The sequence below is a fragment of the Trachurus japonicus genome, chromosome 23 (genome assembly GCF_045865225.1).
Source record: "Trachurus japonicus isolate A0001 chromosome 23, Traja_1.0".
Taxonomy (NCBI): domain Eukaryota; kingdom Metazoa; phylum Chordata; class Actinopteri; order Carangiformes; family Carangidae; genus Trachurus; species Trachurus japonicus.
In genome coordinates, this window is record NC_140929.1 from 24,709,539 (window position 1) to 24,734,813 (window position 25,275).

General features: G+C 43.0%; 1 protein-coding gene across 3 annotated transcripts in view; it reads left to right on the top strand.

Annotated features, from left to right (window-relative positions):
- sox5 (SRY-box transcription factor 5) overlaps positions 1–25,275 on the top strand; it is a 241,086-nt gene that overhangs the window by 23,356 nt on the left and 192,455 nt on the right. For all 3 annotated transcript variants that reach the window (XM_085769725.1, XM_085769737.1, XM_085769740.1), the window contains exon 2: positions 18,736–18,800. The gene's annotated coding sequence lies outside the window, so the exon portion shown is untranslated. The remainder of the gene's footprint in view (positions 1–18,735; positions 18,801–25,275) is intronic.

The window sequence follows — 25,275 nt, forward strand, 5'->3', positions numbered from 1 at the left end:
CCCGCCTCTTCTCCTCCTCTCAGGCTTAAGGACGGGTATTTTCTGTATTAAGTTCACATTTTAGCAGGATTTAAACTGCCATTATTCATATGGTCATTTCATCCCTGAGTAGTTTAATGTAATCTGTGCACAAATCAAATAAGAGATATTTTCTGTTAATTTGCTTCACTCCAGCTGCACTGATCCTGTCTACTGTGGTATCCTGAAGGAAGGAATTATGAATTAGCCAACAAATGACTACAGTCGGATGATTCTGTTTGTGGTCAGACTGAGCAGCATAAATGGATTACATAAAACTTTTCTTTCTGAAAACAATTTCTGCCTGACAGTTACCAAGCTCGTATGGACAGGCTGCATTATGTTTTTTTTTTGGAATATGATTACTTTAGGATTTGTTTGCAAAGGAGCAAAATCACTTCTAAAACTAAAACTGCAGTGTTGTTAATATTGATGGGGTTGTATTCCCTGAATCTTTATGTTTGTCTGCTCAGTCTTCTTCTGACAGAATTTTTTTTGTTTGAGCCGGATACATAATAAGCGAGAGAGACAACATGCCAAACATGTGTCTTTGTCGTTGTCTGTCTCTCAGACAGACATGAGAGAGACAGAGACGAGGGAAAAGAGAGATAGACAGGAAGAAGGAGAGCTGTAATTTAGCCAGCTGACAGAGGAAGTGAGATCTCTTGGGGGTGTGTTGAGTGTGACAGTCTAAATGAATAGAGACATCAGTGAGTGTGTGTATGTGTTTGTGTGGACATGAGGAGGGATCTGTGCTTGGTGTGTTTTACTCACCCTGTCAAATCTAAGACAGCCTAAAGTGTTTTTATCAACTTTCCTCCTCCTCTCTTTCTCCCTGTCACAGCGTTGTGTGGAAAAGTGTGTGTGTCCATGTGTGTGTGTTGTCATTCCCAAATGCTAAATGTGCAACAGGTAGGTGGGAGCACAAATACACAACATGTATTTCCCCTGTCTTGTTTTGACCCCCCCCCCCCCCCCCCATTGGTTAAGGAGTCAGACATTATATTCATGACATAAGATTTGTAGAAATTAAACATGACTCTTTTCTATAGTCATTCTTGTCTATGTCTGTCACTGGTGTGGAGCCATAAAAAAGAGGAATATCTACAGAGATACAGTAGTTCTCTGCTTGTTGTCATTCTTGTGGACACAGTATCACAGTGTATGGCACAAATGTTCACTTGGACTCGAGGATGACCTGATTATTTTGGTGGTCCAAGGTCATAGAGGTTTTTGCTGCTGTGTAGAGAAGCAATATCAGTCAATATACACTGAACAAAAAACACAGCGCTTTTGGTTTTGCTCCCATTTTTCATGAGCTGAACTCAAAGATCTAAAACTTTTGGGGCGGTGCGTGGTGCGGTGGTTGAGGCGGCCGCCCCGTGTGGAGGCTGCAGTCCTCGAGGCAGGCGTCCCCGGTTCGAATCCCGCGTCGGGCAGACCTTTCCTGCATGTCATTCCCCCTCTCTCTGCCTCCCCCTTTCCTGTCTATCTATACTGTATACTATCAAATAAAGGCAAACACCCAAAAAATATACTTAAAAAAAAAAAAAAAAAGTTTTTTCTATGTACACAAAAGGTCTATTTCTCTCAAATATTGTTCACAATCTGGCTAAATCTGTGTTCTCCTTTGCCGAGATAATCCATCCACCTCACAGGTGTGGCATATCAAGATGCTGGTTAGAGTGCTAAACCGCGTGACGTTGTTTACACTCTGTGTTACGGCTTGTCTGTGAAACGTGCGCTGCTCAGGGACTGGGCAGATCTGTCCCATTTGCTTTCTCCCCGACTCCGTTGTTGGAGATCTCCACACAGTAAAAGAAATACACTTTTTGAGCGCGGCTGAAGCTGGCTTGAGCCCACAGGGGCGCGAGGCTGCTGCAGCCGCCGCTCGTGCTGACAGATGCTTTGGTTGGGAGAAAGGATGAAGCAATGAAGAAAGGAGTTGGTTAAGTTTAGTAAAAAGACCAGCTAGAGGCTAGACAGGCTAGAAGCATAATGAACATTGTGAAGTCATTAATATGAAGTGCTTGTTTTGCAGTTAATTATGCACATGATCCGTTTGACCCCAAAAAGGAAAAAAGGATCAATGCGCATTGCGCACTGCACAGCCTCTGGTTCCTTTCTGATTGCGTCCGTCTGTCCGTTTGGAGTGGGGGGGTTTCCCCAATAGCCTTTTCGGAGTAGCGGGGTCTTTAGAAAAAATAGAAAACCCCGCTATTACGATGAATGGAAGTCTATTTTCGGAAAGGCAGGGTGTAACCCTCCTTCGCATAGAGTTGATCAGGTTGTTGACTGTGGCCTGTGGAGTGTTGGTCTACTTGGCTGTGCGAAGTTGCTGGATATTGGCAGGAACTGGAACGTGCTGTCGTATACGCTGATCCAGAGCATCCCAAACGATCAATGGGTGACGTTTCCAGGGAGTATGCTGGCCATGCAAAACTGGGATGTTTTCAGCTTCCAGGAATTGTTTACAGATCCTTGCAACATTGGGCCGTGCATTATCATGCTGCAACATGAGGTGATGGTCGTGGATGAATGGCACAACAATGGGCCTCAGGATCTTGTCAGTTGTCACGGTATCTCGTTCAAAATGCCATCAATAAAATGCACCTGTGTTCGTTTTCCATAAAATACGCCGGCCCATACCATAACCCCACCGACACCATGGGCCACTCGATCCACAACGTTGACATCAGGAAACCACTCACCCACACAACGCCATACACGCTCTCAGCCATCTGCCCTGTACCGTGAAAACCGGGATTCATCCGTGAAGAGAACACCTCTCTAAAGCACCAGACGTCATCGAGTGTGAGCACGACGACGAACTGCAGTCACGTTGAGACCCCGATGATGACGATGAGCATGCAGATGAGCTTCCCTGAGACGTTTCTGACAGTTTGTGCAGAAATTTTTTGGTTATGCAAACCGATTGTTGAGTAGCTGTCCAAGTGGCTGGTCTCAGACGATCTTGGAGGTGAACATGCTGGATGTTGAGGTCCTGGGCTGGTGCGGTTACAAGTAGTCTGCGGTTGTGAGGCCGGTTGGATGTACTGCCAAATTCTCTGAAACACCTTTGGAGACGGCTTATGGTAGAGAAATGAACATTCAGTTCACAGGCAACAGCTCTAGAGAACATTCCTGCAGTCAGCATGCCAATTGCACGCTCCCTCAAAACTTGCGACATTTGTGGCATTGTGCTGTGTGATAGAACTGCACATTTTAGAGTAGCCTCTTATTGTGGCCAGCCTAATGCAAACCTGTGCAATAATCATGCTGTCTAATCAGCATCTTGATATGCCACACCTGTGAGGTGGATGGATTATCTCGGCAAAGGAGAAGTGCTCACTAAAGCTATTTCCACAGGATTAGTATTACCTGGCGACCTATGGAAATTTGTAATAATTGCGGAGAATGTCTGTGATCTTGATCCCGTGTGAATGCGCCATGTCTGTAATTTGTAAAGTAAAAGTTCCACCGCAAATTACCTACCCTATATTGCCAAACACAGACGTCCCGTGATAATACTAGTCCCGTGCGAATCTATATCTCAGTGATTGGGGGGTATTTGTTGTTTTTATTGTGCCCCTATTTCCACCTCTTTCCTGGTTGAAACATGGAGGCTGCGGTGGAAATTATGAGTGGCAATTTTGACACAATTTTAGGTGCAAATGCAGTCTCGTCTCGGTACTGGAGACCCATTCGAAGAAACGGCGAGCTCAGATCCATAAGAAGAATGAAATTCTGGAGGATATTGAGATGGATGACATGCGTAGCAGCATGCGATAAGGAACATTTTTCTATCTTTCAACAGGCTTAAAGGGATAGTTCAACATTTTGGCAAATTGGCCCATTGCCATAATCGCTATAGTCATAGCAGTAGGTTCGTTACCTTTAATTGTCGGTGTAAGCTATTTTAGAACGGAGGAGCGGAGCGGCGAGCTGCTCAGGGCTATGCTACGGAGGCTAAGGGAATTTCTTGGTTTTCCTCATCAAACTCATCAAATACACAACCTAACAACTCCAAAAGGCTGTCGTGGACAAGTTGTGAGCTGCACAATCACCACGCTATGAGATAACAACGGAACGTTATGAGACGGAGCTGTTTTAGAGGTAAATTCATGCAAAACCGCTGATGCGCGTTGCGTTCAGGGACAGTTTTTCAGCAAGCAGACTCTGTATTTACCCTGTATTTACCTCGAAAACGGCTCCGTTTCGTAATGTTCCATTATTATCTCATAGCGTGGTGAATGTGCAGGTCACAACTTGTCCACGAAAGCGTTTTGGAGTTTTGGGATTTTGTATTTGATGAGTTTGATGAGGGAAACCAAGAAATTCCATTAGCCTCCGTAACGTAGCTCTGAGCAGCTCGCCGCTCCGCTCCTCCGTTCTAAAAATAGCTTACACCGACAAATAAAGGTAACGAACCTACTGCTATGACTATAGCGATTATGGCAATGGGCCAATTTGCCAAAATGTTGAACTATCCCTTTAATACAAACGTCATGACGGCCTGTTATCCTGACAACAACTGCACACTGTTCCGAAGTCACGTTGCTGCTTCGACATTTTATTTACAGTTGCCATGACAACTACATACCTTTGACGTTGTATACGGGCCTTTAATGTCAGTAAATTTGAGTAAAATACATACTTCACTTGTCCCGTGCAAATTCACCACAAGAAACTCAGACGTGGGGGGGGAATTTACAAATTACCAGACATCCCCAGGTAATACTAATCCTGTGAGAATAGGGTTTAAAGGGACAACGAGGAGTTTTGGAAAAGCAAAGCATTTTCACACTACATTTATGAGCCTCCGCGCGCACCGTACATTTCTTTGACTGGCGCAAGCAGACTTATGTTTTCATTCATCAAGAATTAAAGTCAGAGGTTGGAAGACGATCACATACCGTCGTAGTTCCGACCATAAATGGCGATTCGGCGGCGTTATTCTCATGACTCGCCACGAAACCGAAAGTAAAGAAACGCTGGTCGGCTCGCCCAGCATTTCCGCTACCACTAATAATAACAAAATAACGATAGAGACAAAACGATATATTTATTGAAAATGGGCCCATTAACAAGTGTGGGTAGCGTAGTCCACATTAACGTGAGACTTTTTTATAACCAAATAGAAACTCCTCGTTGTCCCTTTAACATAGATTTAGCCAGATTTGTGAACAATATTTGAGAGAAATTGACCTTTTATGTACATAGAAAAAATCAAAATATTTTTGTTAAGTGTAGGTTTGAAATGTCCATTGTACTTGAATGCAACATACTTCTGTTCAGTCTGTTGAGGTTCAACCTGATGAGTTCAGTACAGACCGTGCTTTGGTGGTGAGGTTAATGGCTCAGCGGCCAACTAAGAGTGATCACGCCAGGGTCATTTCTGTGGTTTTTGTGGTCTGTTAATAAGCTTTTAACAATGTACAAAGTAATGTAGCGCCTGTCACGGCTGAGCTGACAATGGGGCTTTCAGCCACCAGAGAGTGGACCTTTACTGCTCAAAGTGATTCAGCATAGTAAGTTCAGTTCGGTTTGAATATTGTGCGTCAAAGATATGTGTGTCTATTTCGTGGACACTAGTAATAACCGTTACAGTAATTTTGGTCTGGTGGCACTAAATACAAAGTCAAAGTGTCATTAAAAACTTGTGGCTTTGTCCTGCAGGAGCCCTGGATATCCACAGGAAATTGACTGTTCCATTTTAAATAACCTGTGAGCAGTGTGAGGGAGCATCCAAAAAGGAAAAGGGGTCATCCTTTGTGTGGATTTCATGACAATGGAAATTTAATTTGTGTTTGTGTAAATTCTTAGTCAATAGTATCATTAGTATTTCAGGTACAATGTCATGAAAGAAAGAAATCTGGAGATCTCATGATGTTTCTGGACTGTACCTCTTCTACTCTACTATTTTCCCTCTCCCAGGCCCTCTTCCACTTACCTAAAGTAAAAACAGCAGAAGTTGTTGTGCAAAATAATAATAAATAACTTTCAGCGACTGGGTCAAAAGGGCAAATCTGCAATGGACCTCAGCCTCCACAAATCCATAGTTCATGCTCTCTTAGTGAACAGAGCTCTCACTGAACCCTGCAGTGAGTGTGAATGTGTGTGTGCGTGTGTGTGCGCTCACAGCTGTCAAAAGCAAACTCAAATACAACAGTAAAGTCGAGTGAGTACAAACAAGTGCTTCCCACAATTGACCTCCTCACGGTGAATGTCTAGTTTATATGAAAGACAGGCTGCAGCTGGAGCACGACTCCACTGGCAAATTGATTGCTCCACATTGTAACTGTTAAAGGGACGTGTCAAGCTTTTATTTCACCACTACCAAACATATTGCTTTGAAATAATATTTGCTCTTCTGTATGTAACACTTGACTTTATGCAGACAAGTTAACTGTAAGTCTCTCTCCTGAACATAATGTAATTTTTGAGGTTGCACTTTGGAAGAAAATGTCAATTATTTTGCCGGCCCCTGATTTGTTACACAATGCCTAATTAAAAATTAATAAGTGAACCTCAATTCCTTTTTATTAATGATTTCTACTATATTTCAAATAGGTTTTTATTCGTGTCACAGTCTCACAGACCAACCTGTTTTGAAATATTAAACTTCAGTGCGGAAAGTTGAAGGTGTTTCCCTTTCAAACACAGTTTGCCATGTTCTAGGTTACAGAATAAAAAGAAGCAGTTTTAGAGATTTTTATTTTAGCATTAGTGTTATGCTTTGGGCTCTGTCTTTTTGGAAAAAAAAAACATCACAAGACCACTAGTGTGAATGTGACTTTGTCTTTGTTTCTGTGACATCTTCTGTGTCATTTCTCAGAAGAGTAACTGTAGCAAAAATTACATTTTTGTGTCTTGTCTTCAATTCCTTCCTCTTCTTTTGAAGGCTTTTCTTTGTGACATGCCCCTCTTTGCTTCCCTTTTCTTCTGAAATAGGGTTCTCATTCTTAACATCTTTTATTTTGGTACAGCGGAGAATAGAGTGGTGATAGGGTGATACGGGGTGGGTAGTGTGATTTTGCTTTTTTTTTCATCGTGTTTTAACTACGGCCTTTACATTCGTCTCATGAATTACGGAATCCATTCTGTATCACATGTACATTAAATTACATTCTCTGTAATCTAGTGTGTAGAGAGACTTTGCAACAGTTTTGTATTTTTGGACGTATAGTATTGATTATATAATGTATATATAAACGACAAGCAGAACCATATAAGAAGTAAAGATTATATGGGTGAAGTATAGAAATTATATCAAATGGAGTCAGCCCCATACTTGCGTCACATGACCCTTGAGTTTCCTTTTAATCAATTACTCTTAAATAATCTCCTGATTGTATTAGCTGTTTGAGGTAATGTATGTGGCATTTATACAGGAGCTATTTTTGTACAATAGCTTTCATACATTTCTGACTCATGATAAACTTAGCTGTGTAATCTACAGATTTTCTGCTCCTCATATCTCAGGAAAAAAGTGCATTCAGCTTTTCACCAGAAAGTCTGTTGACCATGTGATGTGTTTTTTTTTCCGTCTCCTGAGGCCAGGACCCCAGTTAGATGTGAGTAAGCTGTCTAGTGTGTAGTTGTATTGAAGTGGTCGCAAGCTTTTTGCCTCTACAAAGGCTTTTGTTTGGTCTGGACATCAAGAGGTTTTCAGGAGGGTTTCATCAGACAGACAGTTAAATACACCATGGCTGTGACAGCTGGTGGTTGTACTCTTGTACAGTATTATGGGAAAGATAGTGCCAGTCCACACTGTGCTGTGTCACATCTGAAGCTGATTTTACAGCACCAAAAGACCTAATAATTGAGGTACTAATGAAAAACATCCAAACTGAGGTTTCTTAAACCACAATACAGAAAACTCTGTATTATCCCCACATTTATCTATTGGTCATTCAACATTAAAGCAAGACAGATAAACTAGAGCCAAAAAGCAGTTGTAAGTAACAATAAGGAGATCGTTATAAAAAACCCCTGAAAGTCTTGAAGTCCATTCCACAAAGCAAGACCTACAGTAACTTATGCTATTGTTTTCATTTAATACTTGCCTGACTTGATGCAGTATTAGCAGTATACAACAATATCCCCTTCTTGCTTTAAAGTCGTCACTGCTGTGAGACGTCGTACCCAGAGTCACAGTAGCAAACCTTATAAGTTTTGAGATACAGTATTAAAGATTCAATTCAAATTTCACTCATTATCTACTCACCCTCATGTTGACTAAGGGCTGGGAGAAGTTTCAGAGTGCTCCGTGCCTTCTCTTAGTTACAGCGGCGCTCCGTGCAGCACTGCATGTCCATATGACCGTTGCGAATGGACACCACTTTTCTTCGTCCAAAAAGACACACCAAAAGCCGGCGTCAGTGCGCAAATCGTGCGAGATTTGGACGGACCAGGAAGAGGAGCTTCCGCTACAAACAACCTTAGAATATAGACTTATTTAATTTTTTCGGAACAATTTCTCATGTTGGGGCTTCAATACAAGGCCGACATTACAGACGAGCAGCATGGAGGTATTTGGATGGTTTTTGGTGTGTCTTTTTGGACAAAGAAAAGTGAGCCCCGTTCGCTACCGTCATATGGACATGCAGTGCTGCACGGAGCCCCGCTGTAACTCAGAGAAGCCACGGAGGACTTTGAAACTTCTCCCAACCCTTAGTCCACATGAGGGTGAGTAGATAATGAGTGAAATTTGAATTTTGGGTGAACAATCCCTTTAATAGTACTTGTTTATCATGTATGCTCTGGAAACATTATCTCCAAAGAGGAGCGGTACATTTCTCTACATAACGAAACAGTGGCTCACACAGCCTCTTGGTTACCATCAAGTTTACAGTATACATGGATATCTATTGGACATAAACTCTGCATGGTTTAACGCACCTTACAAACGTGAAACTAAAGCAACACAAGAATGTCCCTATTTGACAGTTTTTACAGTGTCATTTTTTTTTTTAATTCTCATTTTCTGCAGCATCTGTGCTGGAAAAGCTATGACATGGTTTGAAGACAGACCATTGTGATGTCAAATAAATCATGGTTACTTTATGGTTAAGGTTGCACAACAGAAGGACCTGTTGTGTAAAGATTGTGGTCTCAGTTAATAAAAAGAGGAACAATGCAACAATTGCAGGTCACAAGTAGCGAACTTCGGGGCTGTCACGTGACACACCTCTCTGATCTGTCACTATGATGGTGAGTGGCTTTTGTGGCTATTTAATAAATGCAACACAGTGCAGTCATTTCCAACAAACTTAAAGCAGAAGTAAGCAGAAGGTTTGTGTTAATATAAGTCTTAAATAGTTATATCTTCCGACAGCAATCACTTATATAGAGTGTTTGGTCTGAAACACGGGTCTGTCAGTCACTCTGCTCTGCTGTAAGCCGAGGAGAAAACTTTCCTTGTATCCTACAACCTTTATCCAATGAGGAGAGAGAACGGCATAAAGGGGCGGTCCTCTCTGTGTGTGCGGCCAAGGGATGCGCGTGAATGTGGTGACGTAGGGACGAGGGCGGGACTGCTAACTCCATCGGCTGACAGGAAGTTAGCCAAAACCACCGGATCGCTTACTTCTGCTTTAAATATTAAATAATAACATGTGAACACACTGAAAGCAAAATGGCTGTGCTGTTATAATTCTTTACATTACATAAAAACACTCTCGCCTTTTCACTGTTCACTTTGGGGTGTTAATGTTTAAGATTGTTCATTTGCGATGGTTATGGTCCAGTTTAACAGTTTTAATGATGCACCTACAGACACCAAGCATGGACTGTGTCTGAATTACAAGCTAAAAAGTAAATGTGTATCGCTGTAAACCAAGTGATGCAGCAGTTTGCCACTGTGTTCCTATTAGCCAGATGAAGCCGACAGTTGGGATGAATCAGCCTTTTGGCAGACAGACCCGATCTCAGACTAGTTATCAACCCACCTACATGTGGCACACATGAGTCCCTCTGACGAAGGCTGATCCCAGATCTGAGCCAGGAGGGTTGAGGGGTGCTGCTTACCAGAGGTGGATGAGATCAAATGAACGAATCAGATTGCGGCGTGGGGAGACTAAACATCATCACCCCACAGGAAGGAAGTAGCTGTGTCTGAATTACACGGACTACCATGCCGCAGTGTGTGCGTGCATGTGTGTGTGTTTGAGTGAGACCGGCGTTTACATCGCACACCCAAATATTTACTTCTGTGCAACTGCCACCCTCTAACACAAAGCTATGATTAGGCAGAGGGCAGTGTATATTATGTGTGTTTGTCTGGCGGCCTACAAACTGTGTATCTTTGAATGTGTGAGTGTACTGTATATGCAATGTCTGTGTCTGCATGTGTGTGTGTGTCTGTGTCTGCTTGTGTGTGTCTGCTTGTGTGTGTGTGTGTGTGTGTGTGTGTAGGCTAGGACTGGAGGTCCTACAGGGACCACCTTGGTGAACAATGGCTCTTTTATTTCCACCAGTGTTTGGCTGGACTCTGTCTCAACAGCCACACACACACACAGTGCACACTGCCAGACAGGAAACACTCATATCCATACATGCACACACAGACAGGGGCTATACACAAATGTGCGCGCATTAATTCACTTCATGGGGGGATACTCTGGGGTCAATTTTCGCTAAAAAAACCTAGACACGCGTGTGTGCGTGCGTGTAGTATGTCAGGTAATTTGGTCCACTGGTCTGTTGTGTCAGACAGTGAGGAATGTGAAAGCAGTGGTTGGTTACAATTTTTGGTTTGAGGGGGCAGGGCGACTGAAACAAAACAGAGTGGAACTTTAGTAGGAACTGAATCTTTGCTTACCTTGATAAAAGTCTTATCTGGATCACTGTATGATCATTTCCCGTGTCTCTTCTTTATTTGACAGTTTAATGCTGAAACTAAGCAAACGGCCACCAGAGCTTGCACGACAATCTGAATGATTAGAAATTAAACTAGTGATTGTTGTGAGGACAATGTGTGAAGCACATTCAACCTTCAACAGTTTTGTCATACGTAATGATATAATGGTAAGAACTGAAATTAAATGTAGGGTTGGAGATCTTATTCTGGAACATTTTTTACTAAATTGTTTGAAATCCTCTTCGCACTCCGATTGCAACCAATTAATTAAATGCTTTTTCACAAAAATGAAAAAAGTCAGTCACCTGTGGGACGGACAATCCTGTAAAAACGGCATCCAATCATCTTGAACGTGACGTTCAAGTCAATTGGATGGATCGTGATGTGTCAATCAAGCTGCTGCTCTCTGTCCCTAGTTGTGTGCCTGCGTCTTCAACTAGTTACGTACTTGTACCACACTGAAGTCTGGTAGGTGGCAATGTACCTTTAAGCTGGATGGTGTTTATTTTGATGTTGGGTGTTTTCTTGCGCATGAATGAGGCTTGAGAATAAGCTGACGGACAGTTAGCGATGCTGTGCAGTGACACGTGACAGTATGGCGGAAAGCCGCCTCACTCACATCAGGATTACATTGGGTCGCGACACCTTCGCGGCTTCACCGTGATGTGAACTCAAGGCTGAACAAGCATTGCATGTTCCTGAGCTCTGGAGGCGTGGCTTCGGAGAGAAGTCTGAGGAAAGGGGTTTGAACTTTTCACTGTGTATTTTCAAAATGTGGCCTGCTAGAACCGTTTTTTCCAGGTTCTGCAACCCTACCTTTAAATACCTTTTTAGATAACATGGGATGTTTGATCTGGCATGAGAAGTTAAGAGCAAAAGACAACTGAGGTCTCTCAGCTCATATAATATCCATTTGTGACTGCCATGAAATATTCACAGGGTAACGCTAATGCTAACAGCTTTTCCTGGAAAATAGCAAAGTGTGTATCACAGAACAAAGCAGCCAAATGCAGCGTATTGCCATTTATCTCTATGGACATCACCACAAATCCACCTGTAAAGAAAATTATGTTGGTGTTTGTTCTGTGTTTTGCAAACAAAAACCTCCCCAAAAAAGACTCTCATCTGTAGACAGTGTGGGAGTATGGTGTGTAAAAGCTTCAGTTATGAAGGGTAACTAGTGAACTATGATCATATTAGCATTATGGCTGACCCAAAAAATTTGACGCTTCGAAGCTTCGTTCGTTGCCATGGTAATCGATCATGAAAGTCCGTGATCGATTTTTTTTTTTCCTCCATTTTCCCTTTTTGACGGTCGGTTCTCATCGGCAATTGTTACATTAAAATGAGTCAGCTACTTGGCATCCTGGAAACCTGCCTGATTTTGGAGATATGCAGTGTTTGTTTGCCACTACTTTCATTATTTCCGCTCGCGCACCTTGATAATGATAATCGGGTCAGCCCTAATCAGCATACAGAGGTAGAGATCATTGTACCTCCTCCTGCAGTCTGACCAGGCTGGTGGATGTTTTAATTCTAAAGCCCCTGACACACCGCCACGACGCTTCCCGACGCGTCCCGACGCCGACGGCTTTGGCCGACGAGTCTGTCGCCTCTCGTCGGGAGAAAGGAAACAGTGAAACACACTGCCCCGACTGCCGACCAGAGCGACTGAGTGGCGAGGACTCCCCCATAGAAATACAGACCAATACAGACCAGGGGCAGCTCTGCTCACTGTTCATTCAAACAAACTAATGTCACTGCCACAGTTAATTTCATCAATGAGACAACATTAATCTCCCCAAAACAATTTAACCAGCCACGTTTTAACAGCGCTAAAGCCGAAATTAAAACAGTTTTTAGCAGCTTACTGCTGTGGCTCGGTTGCCGCGAATTGGCGATAGCCGATGCTAAACCGTCTATGGTGTTTTACATTACACGTTAGCATTAAGCTAGCGGGCTTTATATGCTTAGTTGTGAGCTGTGTGTGTTTTGAACGTTGTTTCAAACTATGTGGGTTTGATTGAACATCTTTGATGTTTAAATATATATATATTGCCGCTTAATATATTGCTTTACTCCTCTTTTTATTTTATATACCATTTCTACTGTAGGACAGGCTAGGACACCGTTTGTTTACTGTGGTCACTTCCGTCCCTCCCACACACCGCGCTGATTCGCTTAGGGCACCGCCAATCAGAATCGCCATAGCTAGCACACAGCCAATCAGAGTACCCGACGAGTCTACTCTCCCGACGGCCGACGAGTCCCGACTGAGCATGTTCAATCGGCCCCGACGAGATCCGACAAGAGCCGAGGCTCCCCGACGGAGAGGAACACACCAAACAGACGAGCTGCCGACGCCGTCCGACGAGGCCAGACGCCCGACGGTCGGCTCGGTGTGTCCCTGGCTTAATAGATTACAAGTCAGTTAGGGGGCCAATCACAACAGTGGGCTACAGTAGTTTTAGTCTACTTTATTCCATCAGTTTACACAGCCCAACATGATACCTTCAGATGAAATGTTTTTGCAATGATGCTAAATAGATAAAGCCTGCTCTGTGATGAAGGAATGACCTGTTGAGGGTGTACCCTGCCCTTCAGCCCCCCTGCAACCCTGCATGGAAAAGCAGTATAGCCGATGGATGGATGTATAAATAAAACACAAAACAAGATAACTGTCACATCTTTAGACTAAAACCACTTACAGTAGTTCAGAGAGCTGCCTCCAATGATGGAGCTCAGATCTTTTCGGCCTTTGACATGTTTGTCACAGTGTGAGCTGGTTGTGTGGCCTGTGAATCTGCGTGTTGTGCATGTCCCTCTGTCTGCCTCCCTGTTGCCTCAAACAGATAATGACTATAGGTTTGCCATCTGCAACTGTCCCAATCCCTCCTCTTGATTGCATTGAGCCCCAAATGACCAGATGTTTCATCACTATTATGGCATTAGAGCTGAGCTCAATAGGCAGATGTGTGTCTCTCTCAACTGATTGTTGTCATGATAGAGAATAGTCTGATTACCTTCTCTGATTAGGCCAATGGGCTGCTAATCCTCCCACAGCCGCAACAGATCCAGTGTGGCAGCTCTGCCCTGCACCTCTGAGAAAGAGAGCAGGTTATACAAATAACACACACACACACGACTCTGAGATAGTGCTAACATTGAAAATGACATACGCAGGACACATGCAGGTTAAAGCACACTGCTTTTCCTGGTTGATAGTAACAGGACACACACACACGCACTCTGAGACACCTCTGGAAAGGAAGCAGGTTATACAACTCTCTCCCACACACACACACACACAGAGGTAGATACGGGTCTGATGTCAGGGTTTAGTATAACGTGAGCTTGGCCACTCATCCCAAATGTCTTGTTTATCTGATCCGTATTAAAGACCTTGTGACAATGGAACAGATGGGACTGCCTTTTGTCCTGCAAGTGCATGGAGGGGACCAGACACACACACACACACACACACACACACACACACACACACACACACACACACACACACACACACACACACACACACTCTCTCTCTCTCTGTTTCTCTGTTTCTCTCTCTCTCTCTCTCTCTCTCTCTCTCAGTGGGCCGTGTGAGGGTTGAGGTTGTGTGATTGTGTTTAGCCAAGCAGAGTGATTGTGCTCTACAGGGGAGCCAGCCTGCTCTCACCACGCCAGACGGACAATGTAACACACACACACAGCCGCTGCAACTCCTGCACAATATTTTTTGAAACATCCCCCAATAATTCCTGCCGTCCTGAAAGCTGAGTTGAGGTCAGATGTGTTCATCAGGTTTACACTTGTCAGTGGTCTGACTACAGTTAGCTACCTGCTATAAAGGTCCACTTCCTTTGACTGGAATTGACTTACGGCTGTGTGGCTGACACATGTGTCATGTTGGGTGTGTGTTATCAGCATCAAATGAGAAGTGGCTGCTGCCTTTTCCCAAAGTGATTAACCAATAACCATTGGCCTTTTAATCATATGTTGAAACTTTGAGTTTAAACCAGGATACATTCACATTTTTCCACACACACATTCATGTTTTAATATTTGTTCTAAAACCCAACCGTATAAATGGTTTTGGAAAACAAATTCAAAAAATGTCACCCTGGTCTAGAACAAGATCTTTTACTAATAATCGGCTCCTCTGAATCAAAGGTGAACCTTGACACCGCTCAGCAACTCCTCCTCTCTCATCCCATTATTTCATATCAGAACAATTAATCCAGAAAACGACTGTGCCAGCCATTATAATGTGGCAAGGATGAATCGATACTCCACACTTTATTGTACGCCTTTGCAGTATGATACAGTATTCACACACAGGGAGTTACTTTTAACAATGGTGACAGCCTTTTTTGCTTTTGATGTTATCATTATGTTACAGATGTAGCAGAAGTTTACACAGTGAGGCCTTAAAGTCTGAGAACACTTAACCATTCAAGTGAATGTATGTTTTTCACTTCCTGGTTATATATCAGCTTCTACATTTATAACACATCTTTTAGTTTAGTATGGTATAAGTAGTGCATCTGTAATGTAAAATAAACCATTCAGTGTTCACACACGGATGAGGATTCAAAACTTTATTAATAACCCACTATGCTTGACCCAGTGCTAATGTCTGTTTATGTCTGGCTGGAAATGGTTCCAGAGCAACTGGCTGAGACAGTGGAAGCTGTGTTTGGTGCTCTGCTCTCAGCTGTGTGTGAATGTAATGGATGTATTGTTCTTCAGGTGGGAGAGAGTGAGAGGTCGTTGATCCCACTGTGCCATCATTCCCACAGGCCGGCCCAGCAGCTCAGAGGCTGCTGCCTAGTTCTGCTACATATTTTATATCCATTAGTGCACATATACACATGTTGAAGTTGATATTCAAAGAGGAACTGTGATGGTTTAATAAATGGCTTAACTTGTTACAAGGGAGAATGGAGGCTCTCTGCGAACTTTTCAAGATTGGGGCCGCTGCCCCGGTGTCCCACCTCTCATCTCTGCACACTGTAGCACAAATGTGCCTCGTAACCTGTAATCTCTTGTTTATGACAGATTAAACTACACAAATATACACGTTCTAACATTGTATATGATATATATAATGTCATGTACCGCTCTATTGATTGATTTCTCGCTGGCTTTATTGTGAACAAATACACATGGCCAGGAGGAGGGTTAGCAAAACAGTGGAAAAGCGACCGGACTTGCATAGTTCCCCTTTGAACTTTACAAACTTCCAGTGTAAAACAATAAATGTGTTTATTGTGTTCAATATGTAATTGTATACCTGTGTGTGTCTTTTCTGAGCTGTGTGAATGCAGTATTTGGGTGCACTGTATGCATGTGCATGTGTCTGAGGTTTTGTGTGTTTTGTGCTGGTGTGTGCCTAAGTGGCCATTGTGCAGACAGAGTGGAGGAGAGGGAGAGCAGCTCGCAGCATAAAGCCACCAGCCCAGCTCAGCGCCTCCACCAGCAGCCAGCCAGCCCCACTCGGCATGCACCTGGCGTCCCCTCACACACACCACCATTATTAATTGCTAATACATATTTATGTGGCACAAATTTGCCATTTGTTTATGCATAAAATTATCAATAGCGCGGGGCGCTTAGCCAGAGAAAACGGTGACCTTTTTAAAGAGTAATAAATGGAACTGTATGTGTGTGTGTGTGTGTGTGTCCGTGTGTGTCTGTGTGAGTGTGTTTATCTAATGGCTGATGTTTAAGAGGGAGGTATTGGGTTGGAACAAGGGGAGGAGGGTGGCGGTTTTGTGGCTGGACGTGGCAGAAAGGCAGCTAAGGCCTGCCAAGAGGAGATCCACTGATCTGGATGTTTACCCACGGTTTGTTGTTCACGCAGGCAGTGAGCTGTCTTTGTCCTCGGCTTCATTAGCGCCGTCCGTGCTCACAACGTCTGCACTGAGTGTGCCTTCGAGTGTGTGTGAGGATGGGTTTGTGAATATACGGACATCGGTGAGTGAGCATTGTTGACAAAATGTGCAAAAAGTGTGTGAAGGTGTTTGTGAGTGTGGCCTCAGTGAGCCTTTATGCCCACACCCACAAACACAATAAAACAATACATAGCTCCACCCACTTCATCATCATCATAATGATAATAACTTTATATGTATAGCACATTTCATACAATTATTGCAGCTCAAAGTGCTTCACAATAAAAGAAGGAACATTAAGAGAACATAAAAAAAACATGATGAGAAAAGAAAAGAGACAAAACAACAACAAAAGAAAGAAAACACCATCTTTCCCCAGCATTAGCACAGTTTACATTAAAGGGATAGTTCACCCAAAATTGAAATTTCACTCATTATCTCCTCCCCCTCATGTGGACTAAGGGCTGGGAGAAGTTTCAGAGTTATCCGTGGCTTCTCTGAGTTACAGGGGGTCTCGGCGTAGCAGTGCATGTCCATATAACGGTTGCAAATGGATACCAACTGTCTTCGTAACAAAAAGACACACCAAAAAACATCCAAATAGCTCCATGCTGCTCGTATGTAATGTCCGTCTTGTATTGAAGCCCCGAAATGCGGAAATTGTCCCGAAAAAAATTAAATAAGTCTATTTTTCAAGCTTGTTTGTAGCGGAAGCTCCTCTTCCCGGTTCGTCAAATTTGGAAGAACCAGGGTCTGTCCTCTTCCCAGTTCGTCCAAATTTGACGAACCGGAAAGAGGAGCTTCGAGAAGCTTCCGTTACAAGTCGACATGAGGTTGAGTAGATAATGAGTGAAATTTCAATTTTGGGTGAACTATCCCTTTAAATCAGTTGCCTGGCCTTTTTGAACAAATCTAAAGTAAGACTCTTTGACATGAACTGAATAGAACAGGGATGGGTTGGGACTGAATGGATCAGACGGGGATGAACCGGGACAAACTGGGCCAGACGGCATTGATCTGGGCTGGACCGTAGTGGCTAAGTTGAGACACACTAACAGCTGGTGGCTGTACTTTCACATTTATCACCCAGAAACAACACTGGCATTAATGTTCTCATCCAACTCTCTGCAAGAAAGTGAGTAAATATATTTCCTAAAATGTAGCACTACTTCTTCATCAGACGGAGAACCCAGCTGGAAATAAGGTTACAACAAACAGAAACAAAACCATCAAGATGGAGAAAACAAACCAAACAAAACAAGGTGCACTTGCTCTGCGTAGCCATGTTTTAATGGATAAACAGAGCTTCAATTTTCTACAGAGCAAAGTGTTGTAGCTCCTTTTTTCTCTGTTGCAATGAATTGAACAATGAAAAGAAACACAACAACAAAACAAACAAACAACATTAATCAGTATAATTTCTAAATCAAGAGGACAAGGACAAGTGTTTTTAAACTGTTTCCCTAAGAAAAAAAAAAAGAAGTGCTCTAGCGTTGAGCAGGAACCCTGGAGGAAACATTCACTCTGCACATTTCACACAAAAGACATTACAGGAAAGAACAAGTATTTATACATTTTATTCAGTTATTCAAAGTGTTGAGTGTGTCTGACCTACACATCTTCCTCTTAACACTTTGCTTCTTCTCCTCTTGTAGTTCTGCCTTTGTCACTTTCTCAGTTCTTTTTATTCCTTGTTCCCGTTCTCATCTTGAAGACTTCCCGTCTCTCTTTGTCTCCTTACAGTTACTGATTTTCCTCTTGTGTGTTCTCTCCTCTCTGATGATCCCTCCTGCTTCACACTCCTTTTTTCTTTTCTCTTCCCCCTGTAATATCTCTTTAGTGGGTTTTTCATCTCCGTATGTGTGTGTCTGTGTGCTTGTACCTCACAGTGTTATCGTCAACCTGACTGTTTCTGAGTATGAAATCCAGCTAAATCTCGGTGTTCCTGTTTACCAGGGTTGGCCGTCACTCTGATGGGTATTCACTTTGCAGCAGAGCCACCTCTCCAGGGATACTTGTAGGTCAGCTGCTATTTTCATACCACACACATGTTTTTAAACTAAGGCAAACAAACACACATTGAACTGGGTTGAGGGACACCGTCGGTCTCCTGTTCATGCTCCGTCTCTCTATCTAACATACACATGGACACTTTCCCTCTCTCTGTAACCCAGCTTTCATGTGGCCTTCATGAGGTCACACACAGGGCTCAAGTCAGTTTCCATGACTACACAGTCAGCATCCAGCCAATAGGCATTCTCAGCTGGCCTCTATGGGGCCAGTGGGCAGCCAGAAAGCATCATATCTGTACATCTGAGCATATAGGGGGAGCAGTCTGTGCATGTTTGATATTGTGTGTGTGTGTGTGTGTGTGTGTGTGTAAGAAGGGGATTAGTGCAGGGGCCTTTCATGTGTCTTGTGTGGTACATTAACAACAGTTTTTATTTTTGAAATTGAAGGAAATATGTCACATGGGCACGCATCCCTAAAGTGGTGGTGTTAGTTGAAAACTACATTTGAACTTCTGCATTTTATTTATAATGAGCATAACGAGAGATGAGAGGGTAATATGAGGAAGAAGAGGGAGGAAAATCTGAGCCAAAACTCCCTTCCACAAAGGCTCCAGCCTGACACTCTTCTCTCCCTAAATACTATACAAAATCCACCCGGGCATTATGCAAAACGTGCCAGGAAACTCTCCTCTTGAGAAACAGGATTCACAGAAACAGTGTAGGGAACTCCATGGGACAAAGACTGGCCATTTAAATATAGAAGTAGAATAAAAAAGAACAAAACATCCTCATTGGTCAGTGCAAAATCAGGACAGCAATGTGTCAGCCAAGGTTGTATTGGAGGGGATCAAATGGGCCCAGTACTGCTTTTTTATGGGCTCTGCTCAAAAGGGACAAATAACAGATTCTATTTTTACTACTTTACATTTTATGTTTTAAGGGAGACATTGTTCCACTGGCTCTCACCATGGGACAGTCTGTCTTAACAAGCTACATTGAACCATCAAGCCGTGTAAAAAGAGCGAACTCGGTCGGGAGCACATTAGCTGCGTGGTGTGTGCTTTGTGACTGTGGAGCGTCTTGGCTTTCATTCTGGCGCTCATGTTGACGGGTTAGAGTGGACACACTGCCTGCGTAGCATGATTTCAGATTTCAGTGTTTTGCCCAATTTTCATGTGTAACTAGTGCAATTCTCTGCAAAAATAGACACGGTAAAGACCTGCTGACAGTCGTATCAACACCTTTCAATATAGTTTCAATTTCTGGGCTGAATATCAATATGTCACCAAATGTAAATACTTGTAACTAAACCATTTTAGCAGCTGCATAAAGAGGCTGTCTGTTTCAATGACACTTCTTGTCAAAAATAAATCAGAAATTAATTTGTACTGAAAAGAGACCCGACATCCGAGTAGCCGGCTGTTGGCCGTTATCCAAGGGAAACTTGGAGAAGACGGAGCTGGCAGTAGCAGCGACACAGCAGACACGTAGCCCACTGTTTCCCCGAGGTTTAGAAGTGTTAGGAGAAAACTGACTATGCTCATTTGAAAAAAAAAACATGTAAAAAACAAACATGTCATTTTCTATGGCTAACTAAATCAGAGATGTTGACAAAGTTACTGATGTTAGACGTTAGACTTTACTGTTCGAATTGGTTTGAGGAAAACGGTGCAGATGTGGACTGTATTTTTGGGGCAATTTTTTACCTTTACCGTTATTTGATAGCATAGTTGAGAGAGACAGGAAATGGGGAGGCAGAAAGAGGGGGAATGACATTCAGTAAAGGGCCGCCCAATGCGGATTCGAACCGGGGCTGTCTGCAGCAAGGACTATAGCCTCTGCATATGGGTTGCCTGCTCAACCCACTATGCCACACTGCAGGAGAGATGTTTCTGCATGGTCCTAGTGTATGCTGATTAATTAATACACACAAAAACCACATACACAGACATTATGTGTATCTGCCCTATATGGCCCTCTAAAAGTTAGGTATAGGAGAAACACTACAGGCTATTTGACCACACACACAAAGTTTGTATAAGGTATGGCAAGTATTGTTGACAAGCCATGAGTCTTGACTGACAAGATACAGTGTATTATATTGTATTAGTATTAGTTCAGTCTGATGGAAGTTAAAGGGACAACGAGGAGTTTCTCCATCAGCAGAACGAAAAATTCTGCGACAATAAAAAAGTCTCATATTAATGTGGATGAATCTCCGCTACCCACACTTGTTAATGGGCCCATTTTCGACAAATATATCGTTTTGTCTCTATCGTTATTTTGTTATTATTAGTGGTGGTGGAAATGCTGGGCGAGCCGACCAGCGTTTCTTTACTTTCGGTTTCACGGCGAGTCATGAGAATAACGCCGCCGAATCGCCGTTTATGGTCGGAACTACGACGGTATGTGATCGTCTTCAAACCTCTGACTTTAATTCTTGATGAATGAAAACATGAGTCTGTCTTGCGCCGGTCAAAGAATTTCACGGTGCGCGGAGGCTCATAAATGTAGTGTGAAAACGCTTCGCTTTTCCAAAACTCCTCGTTGTCCCTTTAATGTGTGTTGCAAAATGCTAATGTAGGATAATGAGCATGTACGTGTGCAAAGCTCCACTGTTGCCCATGTTTTTGTTGCCATTTGTTGAAATAAGAGTCATGTCTCTGCTGTTGCACTGTTCAGATGCTCCGTGTCCCTCGCTGTATTCTCTGTTGCTCCCAGCAGTGGGGGTTGAACGAGTGTATGACCTGGGACCCTGGGAGTGGAGGAAGGCTGAGGGGGCCAGAAAGGTAAATGGTCAGACAGACAAGCAGCATATGGAGGGTAGGGACAGTGGGATTGCTTGTTTGGTAAGTGAAAGCCAAGGGAGATGGCTAAGACAGCTGAGACAAAAGAGACATATGGAGTATAAACACCAAACCTATTTTGTGTGTTTGCACTGAAATGGCTCTAGGGTTGAAAGTTTAGTAAGAAATATAATATTTATGGCTTTCAGCTAGTGGTGGAGAAATAGCACCGAAGGACGGGCAGGAGGAAAAATTGTCAGGCAGACAGACAGGTACGTTGACAGACTGTTAGACAGGCAGGCGCTGAGGTGTGAGTTAGGTCAGTCTAGCTGGGACATATGACTCCTGCCAAGTGCCAACCCAGAGACCCTGAGGGACCACAGAGGACAGAATAGAAGAGGAAAGACCCTCATGCCATCTGGACAAGGGACAAAGAGTGGGAGATAGCATGAGCAATGAGTGTGTCTGTGTATGAAAGAGAGAGAGTGAGGGCAAGTATAGCCCAGTAACAATGCCAGGTCAGTTGAGAGCACTGGCCTTCAGAGACACACAAGCGCACACACACCCGCACACATTTTTACCGGAAACTCAGGCATACACAAACCTTCTGATGCAAACAAATGCATGGGAGCACATTCACACGAGTAAACATACTTACACACACACAAACACAGATACTTTGACAGACTCCATGTCACTGCTGTCACTTCATCTGCCAGAGCAACCATCTAGAAAGCTCCATCCTCAAATCAGATTGTGTGTGTATGTGTGTGTGTTGTGTCCTCCTCACTCTCCCTCCTTTCCATCAGATACCACTGTGGTACCATGCTTCACAGGGCATTCTATTGTCCGACATATGGGTTTTGTTCATCTGCTCCGTCCAGGAAACAAAGCCAAGCGGGCAGAATGGAGTCCTTCGGTTTGATGCCTTCTCAGTCAAGTCCAGTTGCCTTTAATGTTAGAGTGAAACTGGGGTACTGGTGGGGCTCTGCTAACAAGGTCACTGGCCCCAGCGCTGGGTCACTTGTTGTATGCTGATTTCCAGTCCAGCTTCTGGGTCAGCGGCCGAGGTTGGGAGAGCAGATTGCTACCATGAGTAAATGTGACAGACACACTTTCTGTGAATAGTTAACCCACATGATTTGCCCCCTAAATTCCAGTCTTTGGTCTCCGTTCATTCCAGTTCAGTATGAAAGTCGACTTGAAACTTTCTTTAGATGGATAATCCAGTCCTTTGTATTTTTATTATAATGACAAAGTGACATTACAGTTCAGTAACACCATAGATGCTAGCAGGAACAGGATGAAAACTTTTCTTTGATGTTGCTTTTATCAAAAATACAACTTCCTTGACCTGCCATTCCCATATCCAACATTCTCCAAACCAGCCTTAAAGAGGAACTATGCAGGATTTGTAGCTTAACTATGCTACATTTTTCTGCCTTCCACGTGGGTGTCACTTATTGCGTCTCTTGGCTGAAAAACAACTTTGCAAGATCCTCTCCTCTGTCCCGGTGTCCCAGCTCTCGTCTCTGCGCACCGCGACACAAACGCGCCCCGTGACCCGTAATTTTTTGTTTATGAGAGATTAAACTACACAAATACAGATCACATATATAACAACATATATGATATATAACATTATCTACCGCTCTATTGATTGATTTCTTGCTGTCTTTGTTGTAAACAAATGCACATGGCCGGGAGGAGGGTTAGCAAAACAGCGGAAAAGCGACTGGACTAGTTCTTCTTTAACTGCTGACTCAAGCATGCATTGTAAACACTATGATAACTTAACTCGGCTTGGGGTGATATTGACCTCTTTGTGTGTGTGTATGAATGTGTATGCACAAGTATGACAGGTCTATTCAGGGCATCTGTGTAAGACTGAATGAATGACTATGACCACTAATCTGACAAAATTCTGAATGGCAAGCATCACTATAATTTAAGGTGCTATACATATACTGTACGTACGTAGTGTACCTGGTATCTCATGACTCATTTGGCAGATGCTTTTATCCAAAGCCTCAGTGTAGTTGTAGACCTTCTCTTTAGAGATCCGGATAATGTCCCAAGTTTTCCATAACGTTCCAGAAATCAAGAATCCTATGCAGTAATTTGGACTTGAACTCTTCACTTCCACCAGGACTTATTAGCTTCAAAGACATGGGGCCTCGGCCCCCACCTGGGTGCTTTCTGTTTCTAATGAATGTGTGTGTGACACAGAGTGGGTGGGTTGGTGTGTTTACAGGCATGTGGGTGCTGAGGAGCTGATGGCATAAACAGATAAAGCTGTGATGGAGGATGTACACTCTTTTGTTTGAGTTTAAGAGACAAACGGCTGTCTCAAATACACACACAAGCATGGGTGCATGCATACACACACCACCCCCTCTCTGCAGTGTGTATACACCACACGTCAGGTCTTAAGTGCTTGGTAACAAAGGGTGAGTTTATCCCTGGGTTTCACTGTAAATACAATGGTGAGTAATGCTAAGACGACTGGCCTGTGGTCACTGCAGCCATGCACAACAGAGATAGAGAGGGAGGTTGGAGTGGTGGTGGTGTGTAGTTTTTTTTAATAAGGACTCTCTATAGCCTCTGGCCTCCTTTTTAAAGGTGAGGTTTGTTGCATTTTGTGTTTCTCAAAACCAAAACCACATTTCCCATAAATCTTGCTTTCCCCTCCCTGGCGTCAGGCCATCTTAAGTTTTTTTTAAAGGAAAAACATGAGGAAGAGCAAGGATAAGGGCCTTTATCAATTATTAGAGATGCTAAGCTGTCGCCTGAACAGATGAACTGGAATTAAATTCTTATTTTTTGGAAGATGACTGGTTCTGCTTCAGTGAACAACAATAATCCAGATGATTTCCTGTGTACCGTTCAACACCTGCATGTCCTGCACCCCTCAAACTCAAACTTCCTGCTACTTTCCAGTGGTTTGTAGGATAAACATTAGATAACAAACATCTCTATACAGTATCTAAATATGCCAGTTTTTTTTAATGCTGTTCCTACGGCCTTCCGTGTTTCTTTATCTAATAGTTAACACTGTAAACATTAGGTTGATAGTGATGGAAAATAGTTTTCTCTCTCTCTCTCTCTGCATATGTATATAATTATATTGTTTGTCCATGTTTGCTAGCTTTCAGTCTTTACTGCCATTGTTGATGCAAAGCAAAGCTTCTTTGTGCCTTACCAGCATCACTGGACCCATTACATCTTAGTTTTAAAATGACAAAAAAGGCAACTAATGTCCTTTTTGCTTTATTTATATCTGGCATCAACACTGCTCTTTTTCAAACCCTAAATTTTGGATTTTGTTGGATCCATTTGTTTGAAAATTCAGACACTGTGTCGTAGTTTGAATAAGTGGAAAAAGAGCCTTTAGAAACGTTGATGCAGACAGACCTCACCTCCTGATTGGGTCTTTTCAGTCAAGGTGGTGCAACATTGTGTAGCCATCAGAAGTAACACTGCTCACACTGCTGAACATGGAGATGAAATGTCTCATTAAAGAATAAATAAGCGCCAAATTAGTTGTTCATCAATTGCACATATTGATTTTAAAAAATCATGATATTGATTAGAGAGATGTTGCTGCTGCTGATAATTCAGGGCTTCAAGACACTTGACAACCTGAAGACACAGGACCAGGATGCTCTTTGAAACCAGTTTGGCATAAACATCTGAAG